Genomic DNA, 12616 nt, shown 5'->3' on the forward strand with positions numbered 1-12616 from the left:
TACACTGGTGTAACTCCTGGTACAATCACAGCTGTGCCTTCACTCCTCAACATTTCCCACGAACTCCCTAGGTTCTAAGGCAGGATGAAAGAACTAAAATTCCCACCCCCCCCCCCCCCCCCAGGATGTTCCTGGGTTTCTCTGGAGCCTTACATGGTGAGTTGTGAGGTGGTGCCTTGACAGGGTTTCTGCCTCCATCTTTTGAAATGTCACACTCATCCTGGGTGTTTCCCTTTGCTTGGTTCAAATGAATCGCTCCCCTTTGTAGATGGCACCTCTAGGGCTTTAGGAAGGCGAAAGCTCCAGACGGATGTTAACTCCTTTATTCCATTAATACCAAAGCCCAATGGGAAGCAGAGAGTCTTGGGTTGAAATAAAAAAGAAAACAGGATTTTCTTTAACAGAAAGATTGTCTTTGGCTTCAGTGGAAGCTGGACTGAGCAGTGACGTAAGGTTCACTAAATGAAAGTGAAAGGGCTTCTCACAGTGGCTTCTCCCACAGCCCTTCACCAGTTGAGAAATGGGCTGATATCTGAAACAGGTAAACATGATGACCTGGGTAATTATAGACCTGTCAGCCTGGCATGGATCCTGGGCAAAATTGATGGAACGCCTGATGTGGGAATTGATTAAGCCAGTATTAGAGGGTAACATAATTAACGCCTACCAACAGCTTTATGGAAACCAGAGCTTGTCAAGCTATTCTTTTTTTTCCTTTGAGATCACATGTTTAGTTGCTGCTGTGGATTTCTGTAAGGCTTTTGACTGGGCACCACACAGCGTTTTGATCAAGAAGCCAGAACAATACAAAATCAACCTGGCAACCAGTATGGGGATTAAACACTAGCTAACTGATTGGCCTCAGCAAGTGAATGTAAATGGAGAAATCTCATTGATCAGATGCGTTTTCTTGTGGGGTCCTGCAGGAAATCCACTCTTGGCTCTACCCAGTTTAACTCTTGTATCTGTGACCCTGAAAGAAAAGATAAAATCATTAATGCTAACATTTGTATGTGACATAAAGAGTGGGGGGGGAGGGAGGCAGGAAAATAATGAAGAAGGCCAGTCAATGATCTAGACCGTAGAGCTTGGTCTGTAAGGCAGATGCAAGACGCTATGGATTGTAGTACAACCAAATAGCCATGCATCTTTGAACAAAGATAGCCAGCACTAGACATTTTTAAATAAAGCCCAGATGCTTTACTCACTCAAACAGGAATTAATTTGGAAAAGTCCCATGCCCTGTACTACGCAGGAGATCAGGGTAATTTACAGTCATCACTTTCTGGCATGCTAATTTATAAATGAAGAGAGGTCATGATGAACTCTGAGATCTTGGCTGAACACCCAGAAGGGTGGGAACGTTGCCAGAATTTAGTAAGGCTTGGCGGAAGAGCTGGACTGACATAAAGCAACATAGGTCATGGTTACAGAACCAGTGATATAGGAGGGAGGAAGAAAGATACTGGTTTCTTTCCTATGGTCTGGACAGAAGACACCTGCTGGTTCTCATGAGTTCTTACCTGTATCTTCTTCATTAGGTCTCCGCACTCCACACTCCATGAGTGCTCTCAGAACAGCCACTTCTCATTGGATACCTCCCAAGCATATCAGGATACAAACAAACTCTCCCCTCTCCAGAACACCTAGTTCCCTAAGCTGTCTCCCTTTCCCTGAGACACGAGTCACATTCCTTTGTGGTTCTTCAGTCTTGACTGGCCTGTCTGTGAGGCCTGACCTGAAGAGGCTTCTGGGAGAAGGCCAATCTGACACCCAGAAGGGGGGTTCAGATTCACAGAACCCGGAGACCATGAGGTCAGGACCTAATGCATCTGCTGCAGTTTGCTGATGAGTAAAGAAAAAAAGGGAACTGCCCTAGACCGGCCAACACACCTGTAAAATTCCAGGCCTAGTGGAGTGCAAAGATAGCAATTCGAATTTAGAAAATAACAGCTTGCAAAATGAGATAACGGCTTGGCTTTAATCCCAGAAAAGGCAGTGAGGCTTAAAGTGAACCCCCCTTTTTGGGGGAGATAACTGGTGGGAGGAAAGGTATATAAAGTGAAAGCACTAGGTCCGGGGTGGAACTACTTCAGGGAGGACAAGGCTGAGGACCCGATAAAGGAGACAGTCTCGCCACCCTGGATGCAGGGTGGGGTTCCCGAGACCTATCGGGTAATAACAGGGGATAGGGTGTGGAGTGCCTTTTCTCCAGCTTGACGCGCTTGCAGCTCAGAGGCTTGTTATAATATTTTCTGTATGTATCATTGATTTTTCATTGCAATAAAGAGTGACATTTGGGTATTACCTGGCGTGTGACTTGTGGGTTACTCACCTACCCTTTATTGGGAAGGGAGGGAGCCCCTAACAAGTGGTGGAGAATGCGGGCATGAGAGACCCTTCCTCGGAACGGCCTGGCCAGCTGTGTCAGAGGAGCAGTGGACATGTTCACACGCCAGGGAAAAACCACGAGTCTCTCCAAACTTAGTAAGAAAGTACATCCATGGTCCCCCTCTGGAGTAAGGGACCTTAGGTCCCTTGCCGTGGTGGAGGGAGTTTTCGCCCAATGGCAGGCAGGCAGAAAACCAGGGAAGATAGCGTTATTAGAAGGCACCATCTCTTTGTTGTGGGAAATGGTGGGAACTTTGTTGCCCTTAGAGGATCCAAAGATGGAGGAGGGGCAAGGAGTAGCAGCGATCGATCTGGCTGGGGATCAGAACGACCAGCCTACCCCCTCCTCTTCAGGAAGAAAAGTGGAGACAATTCCCCCAGAGAAGTCAGAGCTAAGTGCAGTTATGAAATCTAGGGTACACCAGATGCCAGATGGGGGGCCTGCAGGGCAAGAGTGGGAAGTGATTCCTTGGAAGCCAACAAACCTCCAGACTGAACTGGCAGGCTGGATAAAAGACACCAAAGAGACCTGGGACATGTGGGCTAGTAGGGTGGTATCCCAAGAATTAGACAAATTTTTTACTCCTAGAGAATCAGCAGCAGTAATAGCAAAGATCTTCCCAGGGTAGTGGTACAAGTCAGCCCAGGCCTCTTCCATGATAAATCCAAGGCTGATGGGACATTTTGCCTACCAAATAATGGGAATGGTGTTAAAATCATTGGATGCTTGGGAGTTATCCAAGGATCGACATGCCAGAGAACCTAAGTGGGTAAATTGGGCGGGGGGGGCGACAATTAAGTGGGAATGTGTTCATCGAAGCAGCTTTGTATGACCAGTTAAACACTGACCCCCTGTGGGTCCTAGTCACTGGAACCATATGGGAAAACACCTTCCGCAAGGGGACAGGCCCCTTGCAGAGTCTTCTAAAGCAACGATACGATACTTGAATGAACCATTCCCTAAAAGATGTTATAAGGAGGTTACAGACTTTGATTAATTTGACCGAGGAAAACCCAAAGTTGAAACGATAATAAAAGGAATGTCGGTAGAGGTAAAAAAAATTCCACGCCGACAACTTTGAATTGAGCTAAGGAAGGCTGGACTCCCCCTGAAGCAAATTAATGGGAAACCCACCGGTGAGTTATATACTTTGAAAAGAGAAGAACCTTGGAGAGAAAGATAGAGACTGTTGTGCAATTGTGGCTGTACCCTCAGCTCCCCCCGCTGATGAGCCCGATACTCCGACCAAGCTCTACCCTGATTTGAAGAGCCTGCACCTAGACTAGGGGTGGCCCTGGAAGGGGAGGCGAGGGACACCCCCTCCCTCGCTTTCGATTAAGCAAGTCCCTAAGCTGTCTCCCTTTCCCTGAGACACGAGTCGCATTCCTTTGTGGTTCTTCAGTCTTGACTGGCCTGTCCCAGTGCTCAGTCCAGACTGCAGCCCTGCTGTGACTGCTGTTCTGCTCAGCTGAGCTTCCAAGCTTACTTGCATGCTTAACTTCTGTGAAACTGGGATGTTGCTTGCAAACTCTTTTCTTCCATGAGACACTCGTCTTCCAGATGAACACTTCTCTGATGAAGCCTCCATTACCCAATACATGTCCTATGTAAAACACCAACCAGGTATCCCAGCCTGTGAGGCCTGTCCCTTCTTTGAGGACAGCACTGGGAATTCTCTTGCCCACTAACCAAATTGCTGGTGATCCCAAACCTTCTTCCCAGGCCTCGCCCAGCACTTTCTAAGTTCAGGCCTGCAGAGAGTAGCTATATTTAATGTTTATTGCCTCTCCTTGTTATAGTCGATTGCAACCATGCCATCAAACTGTAAACCTATGAAAATACAGTTGCTTCTCAGTGATATAGGGGGTCACAATCTATTTTCTGCTGTTATTTTTTACAACTCTTAGATATGCATCTAGCTGGGGTCATCTAGACCCAGCCCTCTTTCCTGCCTATGCAGGGGGTCGGACTCAATGATCTATTGAGGTCCCTTCCGACCCTAACATCTATGAATCTATGAAACTCATGAAGTTGATAGAAGAGACCAATTTTTTTTTTCTTGAACTGAGCTGACCTGGAAAGGCTGAGGGAACTATTATCCTAAGACGATAGGACAAGAGAGTATAGAGAGTACGTGCAGTGAAAGAGACACTGAGCACGTGGGCATCCAGAGCTCCATCCGTGGTGCATGCTGGATAAACCACACACAGGTGTGCGGACAGGAAAGCACAGAACAGATGAGTGCACATACGAGCGTGTGCCTGCACAGAGCTGGAGACGCTGATATGCATCTTCCCTAAATACATTTCTGATTCCTTTTAGGGCTGCCATCTGTACTCTCCACCAACTGGTCTGAAATCTTTCTCCTTCATACTCCTTGTCTACACCCCATTCTGCTGCCCACAGCAGAGTACCCAGCCAGTCATGGCCAGTGTGGGTGACAACTGAGGACACATGATTCCCTACCCCACCTTTTTTTTTTTCTTTTGTAAATAAATCAAAAAAATCTATTTATCGACTTAGTGAGATTTCCATAACAGTTCAGTGCTGGGTTTCTTTGAAAATCTGCCCCATGGTAGCAATGCAGAAGTAACCTTTGCTTACATTTCCATACCAGGTTTCTGTTCCTAATGAAATAACTTTGTTCTTTCCTGCATGGCTCTTGTCTGACTTGTGCACCTGTTCTTTGTATGAAAGTCAAAGGATTTTCTACATGTGGAAGTTGCATTGCACTGTGGTTCCTAATTCACTCCAGTCTGTAGGTGGATCCAGAACATTGTAAAAGGGGATGCAGGAGCTGTGACTGGTGCCACAAGGCTAGCTTCATCCCCTGATCCTAGCTGCTGCCCCCCACTCCCACCCCACCAAAGTGGGCAGACCACACGATGGGAGCAGCAGCCAGGGAGTTTGAATCCCCGTGTCAGCAAATAATCCACACCCCCCGCTTGGCACATCTTCCCTTCCCTTCCTTTCCATGGCACTGCCCCTCCCTCCTGTTCCCTGCTGCTGGGGGTGGAGAGAGCTCCAGAGTTGCTCCTATCCCACTCCAGCCAGGCTGTAGCAGGAGCCATGGACAGTAGTGGTCGTGAGCAGCCTCCTCTTCCATGAGCCTGCTTCTGGGCTTGTGGGGAGCCACCTGGGTGGGGACACGGCGGTACAAGACCCTGCCCACTGTCCCCAGCTGAGCCTGAGCCTGGCTCCCCATGCAGCCGAGTTGGAGTTGGGCTCTGCTGCTCCCCCGTCCTTGGGCCAACTGGGGGCAACAGCATCTGCTGGCGAAGGAGAGAGGAAGGGAGGGAAGAGGAGGGGACCTGCTTCTGAGCATAGAGGGGATGGGAGAGCAGGAATCCTTATCTGCTTCAGGGACTTAGTCTCTGGCTGCTGCTCCCATGGCGTGGTCTGAAATGGGGGTACAACTGTCCCCCTGGATCCACCCCTGCTTCAGTCCAGCCCAGGTCTAGGAATTCCCTTTGTGGGGACATCAGGAATGACAGGATGTGTTATTTTGGGAACTAGGAAGAACCACAGAGTGTGTCTGGGTGCATCCAGATGAATGCGGTTGTGCGGTATGTGGCACTGCAAATGTGTTTGCAGCACCACATACCACACAGTCCAGAGTTCTCCGCGCTGCCTGAGCACACGGCCTGAGTGTGCACTGCTTCATTCCCCCCCCCCCCCCCCCGCTTTTTTTTAGACTCCTGGATATCCAGGGGTAAAAAAAAAAAGTGGAAAAAAAACCTGAAGCAGTGCACACTCGGGCAGCATGCACTGCTAAAAAGCGGAGCCACGCTGCGGCTGCCGGCCAAGCTCCACATGGCAGGATCACCACAGCTGCAGCTCCAGGAGGCCCCCAGGAGTCCAGGTAAGGCTGGGGCCAGCACAGTGCTGGCATCAACCTCCCCTACGCCACCCGGAGCAACTTGCAGTGCACCAAAGCGTGCGTGGCACAGGCATTCCCCAGGGACAAGAAGCGGTGGCGCAAGGTGCACGGCCACTGCTTGTCCCTGGGGAACCAAGCATCTGCGCACATCTGGATGCACCCTCTGTGTCCAGCAGCCTTTATAGCACCGTGCCCTTTCACTATGTCTGAGGAGCACATGGACAGCTGTTGGATGTATAATTTGGTAGCAACAGAAACACTGAAATCAGAAGAGGTCTCTCTCTCTCCTCTGCTATAATCCTGTTGTGCATCTCACGCTTCTTTTGGACTCGGCATCCTCACAAACAGAAAAGGAATTTGTTGAAATCCTACAAGCTGGCCCACCCACTCCAGATCCCTCCCCTAGCTGGTTGAAATGCTGGTCTCTTTCTCCGTTGCCATAGGAACAGACAAAGGCCTGTAAAGCATCGCAGTGGGGTGCACGTCGAGGTCACACGCTAGAGCAGGCGACCATTTTATAGTGATAATAAATTCAGGGAATTGGGAATTTGGCCAAGGCAAGGAACAAAAAAAAACTTCGTGGGCAAGCGGAATGGAGATAAATGAGCAAAACTCATTTCACAAAAAGCGACCGAACCTGGCACCGTGTAGATGAAATCAGGAAAACATCATGTCTATTCCCTGAAGGGTGAGGGTAGGAAACCTGAGCCAGGACCTAACAGTGCCTTCGGGGCCATTATGTGTCAAAGGTGACTTCCAGGGTTAAATTATAGTGAGATGGAGGATTGGTTTCAAAGCTACTGGTTAGCGTGGCTGGAAACTGGAAGGTGTAGGGGCATGTGCAGGCCAAACAAAAATGACCCTTGTAAATGAAGAAGCACCCCCCCCCCAACCTTAAAGTACATTGCAAAGGTGCAAAATAAATCACCTTCCTTAATGGGATAGGGAATAGAGACAGTGAGCCAGATTCTCAGCTGATGTAAGATGACATGGCTTTGCCGGAGACAAGGGTGAGCCACAAGCTGATGTATGCTAAATGAAGTTGTGGCCCAGCATCACAACCAGGAGAGCCATGTGCTGCCAGCGCTGCTGCTCCTGAAGACTGGGGAATGCTGCTTATTTCAGTCAACGGTGGCTTGAGTGTTAAGATCAGGGGTGCACAACCTTTCAGTCCTGCGGGCCAGATGAGTGGCACAAAGCCTGGCTGTGGGCTGGATCCCTTGTGGGGATGGCGCGAGGGGTTAGGTCCCGTGCTACCTTGCCCAGCCCCACGTGTTAGGATCCGACCCAGTGCCACCTGGCTCTAAGCACCCAATCTAGCATGTAGAGCTCTCCAGGGGTCCAGAAAATTGGCAGCAGGGGAGTAGCAATTAATGCTGTCACTTTTCCCCTGCTGCCACATTTCTGGACCCATGGGGAGCCCACTGGGCCAAATGATATCACTGCAGACTGGATCTGATCTGCGGGCTGGGGGATGAGCACCCTGAGTTTAGATCCATTGGGTTTTTGTGTCTCAGTTAAGCCCTGGCTGTGGTTGCTCCACACAGCTGTGCTGTTGAAATGCTACCGGTACCATGTTGGAGGAAAGCTGACTTCAAAGATTCATGCCTTGAGTCCTCCTGCTAGAGTTGAGTACTTCCCAATTTCAGCCTGGAAACAGCATCGTGCTACTTTGCTAACTAATCACAGCTCACTGAAGCAGCTCTAACTTCAAGTGTTATGGCACATCATTTTTAGGCCCCTTAATAAGGTCAGGAGCCACATCCAAAGTTGTGGGCTGTGAGCAATGAGTCACAGTTACCTGAGTGACAGGATAGCGGGATGTGTTGAAGCCTATTGAGTCATTTCTTTATTACTTTGACAGCCTCATAAGCAAACTTGAGGACGTCCTGGCTATGTAGTGGGAGAGGAATAAAGTCCGCCCAGCTGGGATATTTACAGAGGGAAATGGTGGTGTCCAATGGGAATCTCTGTCTAGGAAATACTATGAAACTCCCTGTCGTTCGTAGTCTAGTGTATTCCAGAAGCAGGGTAGTGTTAATGTGCCTTAAAGGAGGAAAGGCCTTCCTGCCAACAGTGACTTGAGATTTCACTCCCAGTCTAATCTATCAGAGATAAAGATATCTCCACCCTGCCCATCTGAATTCTGCTCAAGGTCTCAAGGATAAAGCACTAGTACTGACTTCATGGTGTCTTTTAAGAGACATTTTGAGGTTTTTATGACAAAGGTAGTGCTGCAGAAGAAGCCCACTTTTCAGCAGTATAAGACCCTAATAGTGCCAAAATCTACTCACTGAGAGTGCGACTGAAGCCAGGGGAGCTCCATGTGAGCCGATCCCTTTCCATGACTACTACTACTACTACTTCTCATATCCTTGTCATAAACTAGACGTTTTTTCCAGAATTGTGCACAAGCAATGGCTCTTTCCTTCATACAAGTCTCACCAAGGAATTGGCAAACAAGCAGGTGCTCCATAGTCTGCACTTCACTGTACTCGCATGTATTGGTGTCATTAGAGTAGCCCCATTTGATCATATGTGTTTTTGATCTTCCAGTTTACGTGCAGACAGTTCAGACATTGCCATGTTTTCCAGTCTGTATCAGCCCCGCTGCAAAGGTCCTCCTAAAGTTCCAGGTCCATTTGAGGGCATTTGTTTGCACATGATCTTTCCTTCCAAAACCTCAGTCATGCCCTGTTAGCCATCAAGTCGAAGGGTGCAACACTGGTCACAAAACTCTTTGGCACTTTGAGCTGTTTGGTTACTTCTGTGTGGATGCCTGGGGTCTTCCATCTGCCATGATCTTTCTTTTTGGCCTGCTACCTTTCTTCTCGTATCGGGTGGTGCAATGCTGACCAGTAAATACAAGCTATCCTTTGGTGTTGTCTTTAGACATCCTGTTATTTCACAACTGCTGTCATTTACACATGGGTCTACTATCCGTGATTGGTACCTTAGACTGTTTCTAAACCCAAGATCATCATGAATTTTCCCTGCCCATTTCCACTGTGTGAGGGAAGGGAGCTAGGCTGCCTGTGAGAGTTCATTCAGATTATGCCCTGCTGATGTCTGAGAGTTTTGTCACTAATGTCAGTAGATGGAGGATCGGGATCTACCGAGAGAACATACTACCAGGGTATATGGCACTGCATGTTGCTGTAGGTGTGGTTCTGTATTGATAATTAAGTCCACAAAGCAGCTGATTATGCCTTCTATTGGAATGGGGGACCAAGTCTCGAGCATCAGCAAAACCCATTCACTTTATTGGCTTAATAATACCATATTTCTAATCGAGGCAGGTTGGCAGATCAGTCTAAAATGAAGGTGAGCTGCACCCCAAGTCTCTCAGTGAGCGCAGTGACTTTGCCACAAATTTTGAAGCAAAGTGTGTGCGTGTACGATAAAGCCTTGGTTGGGATGATATAGTTGGACGGTCCTGGTTTGAGCAGGGGGTTGGACTTCATCCCTAATTTTCTATGATTCTTTGTTTCTCTCCAGGCTCCCCCACCCCCAACAACTTCTGAGACTTGAGATGTAATTTGCACCTTGACAGGCTATTGGCTTGCAGAGGCAGGATTCCTCACACTGGTGTAATCCCCTCATTATGCTGAACAAGTTGGAGTTATTTTGAGGAGAGCTAATAGGTACCAATTTACACCTCTTGGCAGTGCAAGGTCTGCACTTAGCCCTAGTACTTGTTTATCAGAGGCAGATTTGGCTGATTTTTAATTAAAGGAATGGTCACTAGGGACATGGGGCATCTGCCAGGGGTGCTTCCTGTTTGCAGTTTTCTTCCCAATTCCTCCCGGTTTGGTTTGGTTAACCAGGCAGTTGTAATAACTAAGAGACCTGAGCTGTAGCTGGGGTTCATTATAGATGGGCATGGGAACTCACTCTAGCTCCATTTCATCCACGTCCCCTCTCCCTCATTAGTGTTCGTAGCCATTTTAAGCAAGAAGGAACAATTTCAGAGGTTTCTCCCTCTGAGGGGCTAAGTCAGGTAAAGTCATTGAGCAGGGACCCAGTGAATACCAAGAAAGAGAGCTCCTCCTTTTAATGAGTCGCTCAGTCATTACTATGATGCAGCACATGGAAACAATGGGTCTGATTCTTCAGCTGCCCACAATCATATCATTGGGATCCACATCCAAAGCAAATGGAGCTGCCACCACCACGTTTGGGTGAGCCTGGGAAAATTCAGGATCCATTTGTCCTTCTGCTTGCCAACCTGAATCTGCACTTGGATTCTGCCGCACTCGCTGGGACTGGCTTTGCCCAGACCCATTTGTGCTCAGAGCATGAGATGCATAGATATTTATCCCTCTAAAAGAGAAGACGGGCAAGGACACAGCTTGCTTCCCCATGCTTTGCTGTCACCTGAGGACATTGTACCACACTCTTGTTTATACAGGAGTGAGTTTGAGTCTTGCTCTAGACTGTGGACACCTGGTCCTTTGGGCTGAGGGGGACTGAAAGTGGCTGGATGTGATGCCAGCTCCATCACTCCCTCATGTGCCATTGGCTACACAAATGAGTGAGCCTATGACATGCTAATCCCATGGGGCTGTAGGCATAAGGGGACCCTAAACCTCTTGATCTATGATCTATAGCCCCTTCCCAGGACTCAGGCCCTTAGAATGGTGGTCACTTCTAAAACTAAGGTCCAATGGGCTCTGGAACAGGACTGAATGGGTTTGTATCCTGTAAAGCCTGCTACTGGCAAGCTGTGTAGTGAAGGTGTTGCAGGGAGAGCTGTGCGTAGTACCCAGCAGGCTAAAGTACATTACATAGATTGTTATCAAAAGAAATATTGATGTAGCTTTTGGACGGGTTTTTTGACATCCCTAGAGTTGGTGAGTTAGAATAAAACAACTGCTGGAGGAGGAATAGGCCCTTCCCGTTCACATAACGTGGGCAGAACAAATCTCACTCCCAGTGCTTATTGCAGATGCAGAGCATCCAATGGACAGTTCTGGAGACGGCATCTGTACATAATGCAGGTACAGTGGGGGCAGCTTCCCCCACCACTCCTCACTGCTAATGTGTTTTCTCTTCTGGAGGAGAATCGTCATATGTAGTCCATAGCTCTTACAGAGTTTTACCAAGGAACACAATGTCATTTATCCCAGGTCTACAAAGTGAGGAAATGACCAGCTTAGTTTGACTTGTTTCAAAGCCATCCCACTCTGTGCTGGGCAACACTGCCTCTCTCCTAGTGCTGAGATGGGACCGCACAGCTCTCAGCCAACAGGGTCAGTACCTGTGCCTGCAAGTGCCTGGGCTGTTTTTGTGCGTTTTTGTGATGGGGTCCCCACTAGTGGGACATGGGCTGAAACTAAAGGTCCATTTCACCCTGAGATACCATCAGGCACCTCTGGGTCGCTACACGCTTGGGAGCAATTCCTGATGTCTTTCCTTTGTATTCAATCCTTTCTTGAGGAAACTTTACCTTTGGACTGGATCCAAATGAGAGACAAATCTTGAGCCAGATAGATTTGGGTTTCAAATTCTCCCTGTGCCTACCAACAGTTGGGATTATCTGATCAAGGATTTTGGTTCTAACTTCTCTGAATTCCATCCAACAACCTAGGGGAAATTGTAATACTTGTAATACTTCATAGTCCATCACTGGTTCTCTTGAGCCATATAGCTCCCAAAGCTGCTTGGTCTTCTTGCATAGCAGCTGGCATTCCTCTGAACACCAAAAATAAAATAAAATAAAAAGGAATGAAGTAAAATGAAATCTGCTGGCTGAGATGCCTTCCTTCCCATCGTCCTCTGTGACCCAGTTGTGGTGCATGTCATGATTATAAATAGCAGGAGACAGTGCTGGGTAGTAAATCTTCAGCTAATCTTCAGTCCCTTGGGGGAACGCCTTCCTGACTGCACACAGCTGACAGAACACAGTAAGTTCAACCACTTGAATTTCATATCTAAGGACAGGAAAGAATTGAAGGCAATTTCTTTGGAACTAGGAAGGAAGAAGACAAGTACTGGGATAAGGGAGAAGAGACAGTCCCAGGTTCTTTGGTCTCCTTCACCATTAGTTTCGGTGAACAGAATGATGAATGTGGGTCCATATTTGAGAACTGTTCTTTGAGGAGCACTGTCCGTTGTGCTCCTCATTGTGCTCCACCTCTGAGGTGGTTGGCTCCAAAGCCACATCAGGTCTGTGAGATTGAGATGGTGAGAGAGCCATTTCTTTGGTTCCTTTAATGACTGTAATAAGATGTGGAAGCCACTTGCTAACAGTTGACTCCTTTGCTCCCATCATTATTTACTTAAAATCCATGACAGCCCTCTAAGGTCAACAATACATGTTATACTGCTTCCATAAATGAGGA

General features: G+C 48.0%; 1 long non-coding RNA gene across 1 annotated transcript in view; it reads right to left on the minus strand.

Moving 5' to 3' along the window:
* Positions 1-252: 252 nt before the first annotated feature.
* Positions 253-12616, minus strand: part of LOC112549344 — a 51953-nt gene continuing 39589 nt past the window's right edge. Inside the window, exon 3 of the long non-coding RNA XR_003092755.1 lies at positions 253-973. This is a non-coding gene — a long non-coding RNA (uncharacterized LOC112549344). The remainder of the gene's footprint in view (positions 974-12616) is intronic.

This window comes from Alligator sinensis, unplaced genomic scaffold, assembly GCF_000455745.1.
Source record: "Alligator sinensis unplaced genomic scaffold, ASM45574v1 scaffold400_1, whole genome shotgun sequence".
NCBI classification, from domain to species: domain Eukaryota; kingdom Metazoa; phylum Chordata; order Crocodylia; family Alligatoridae; genus Alligator; species Alligator sinensis.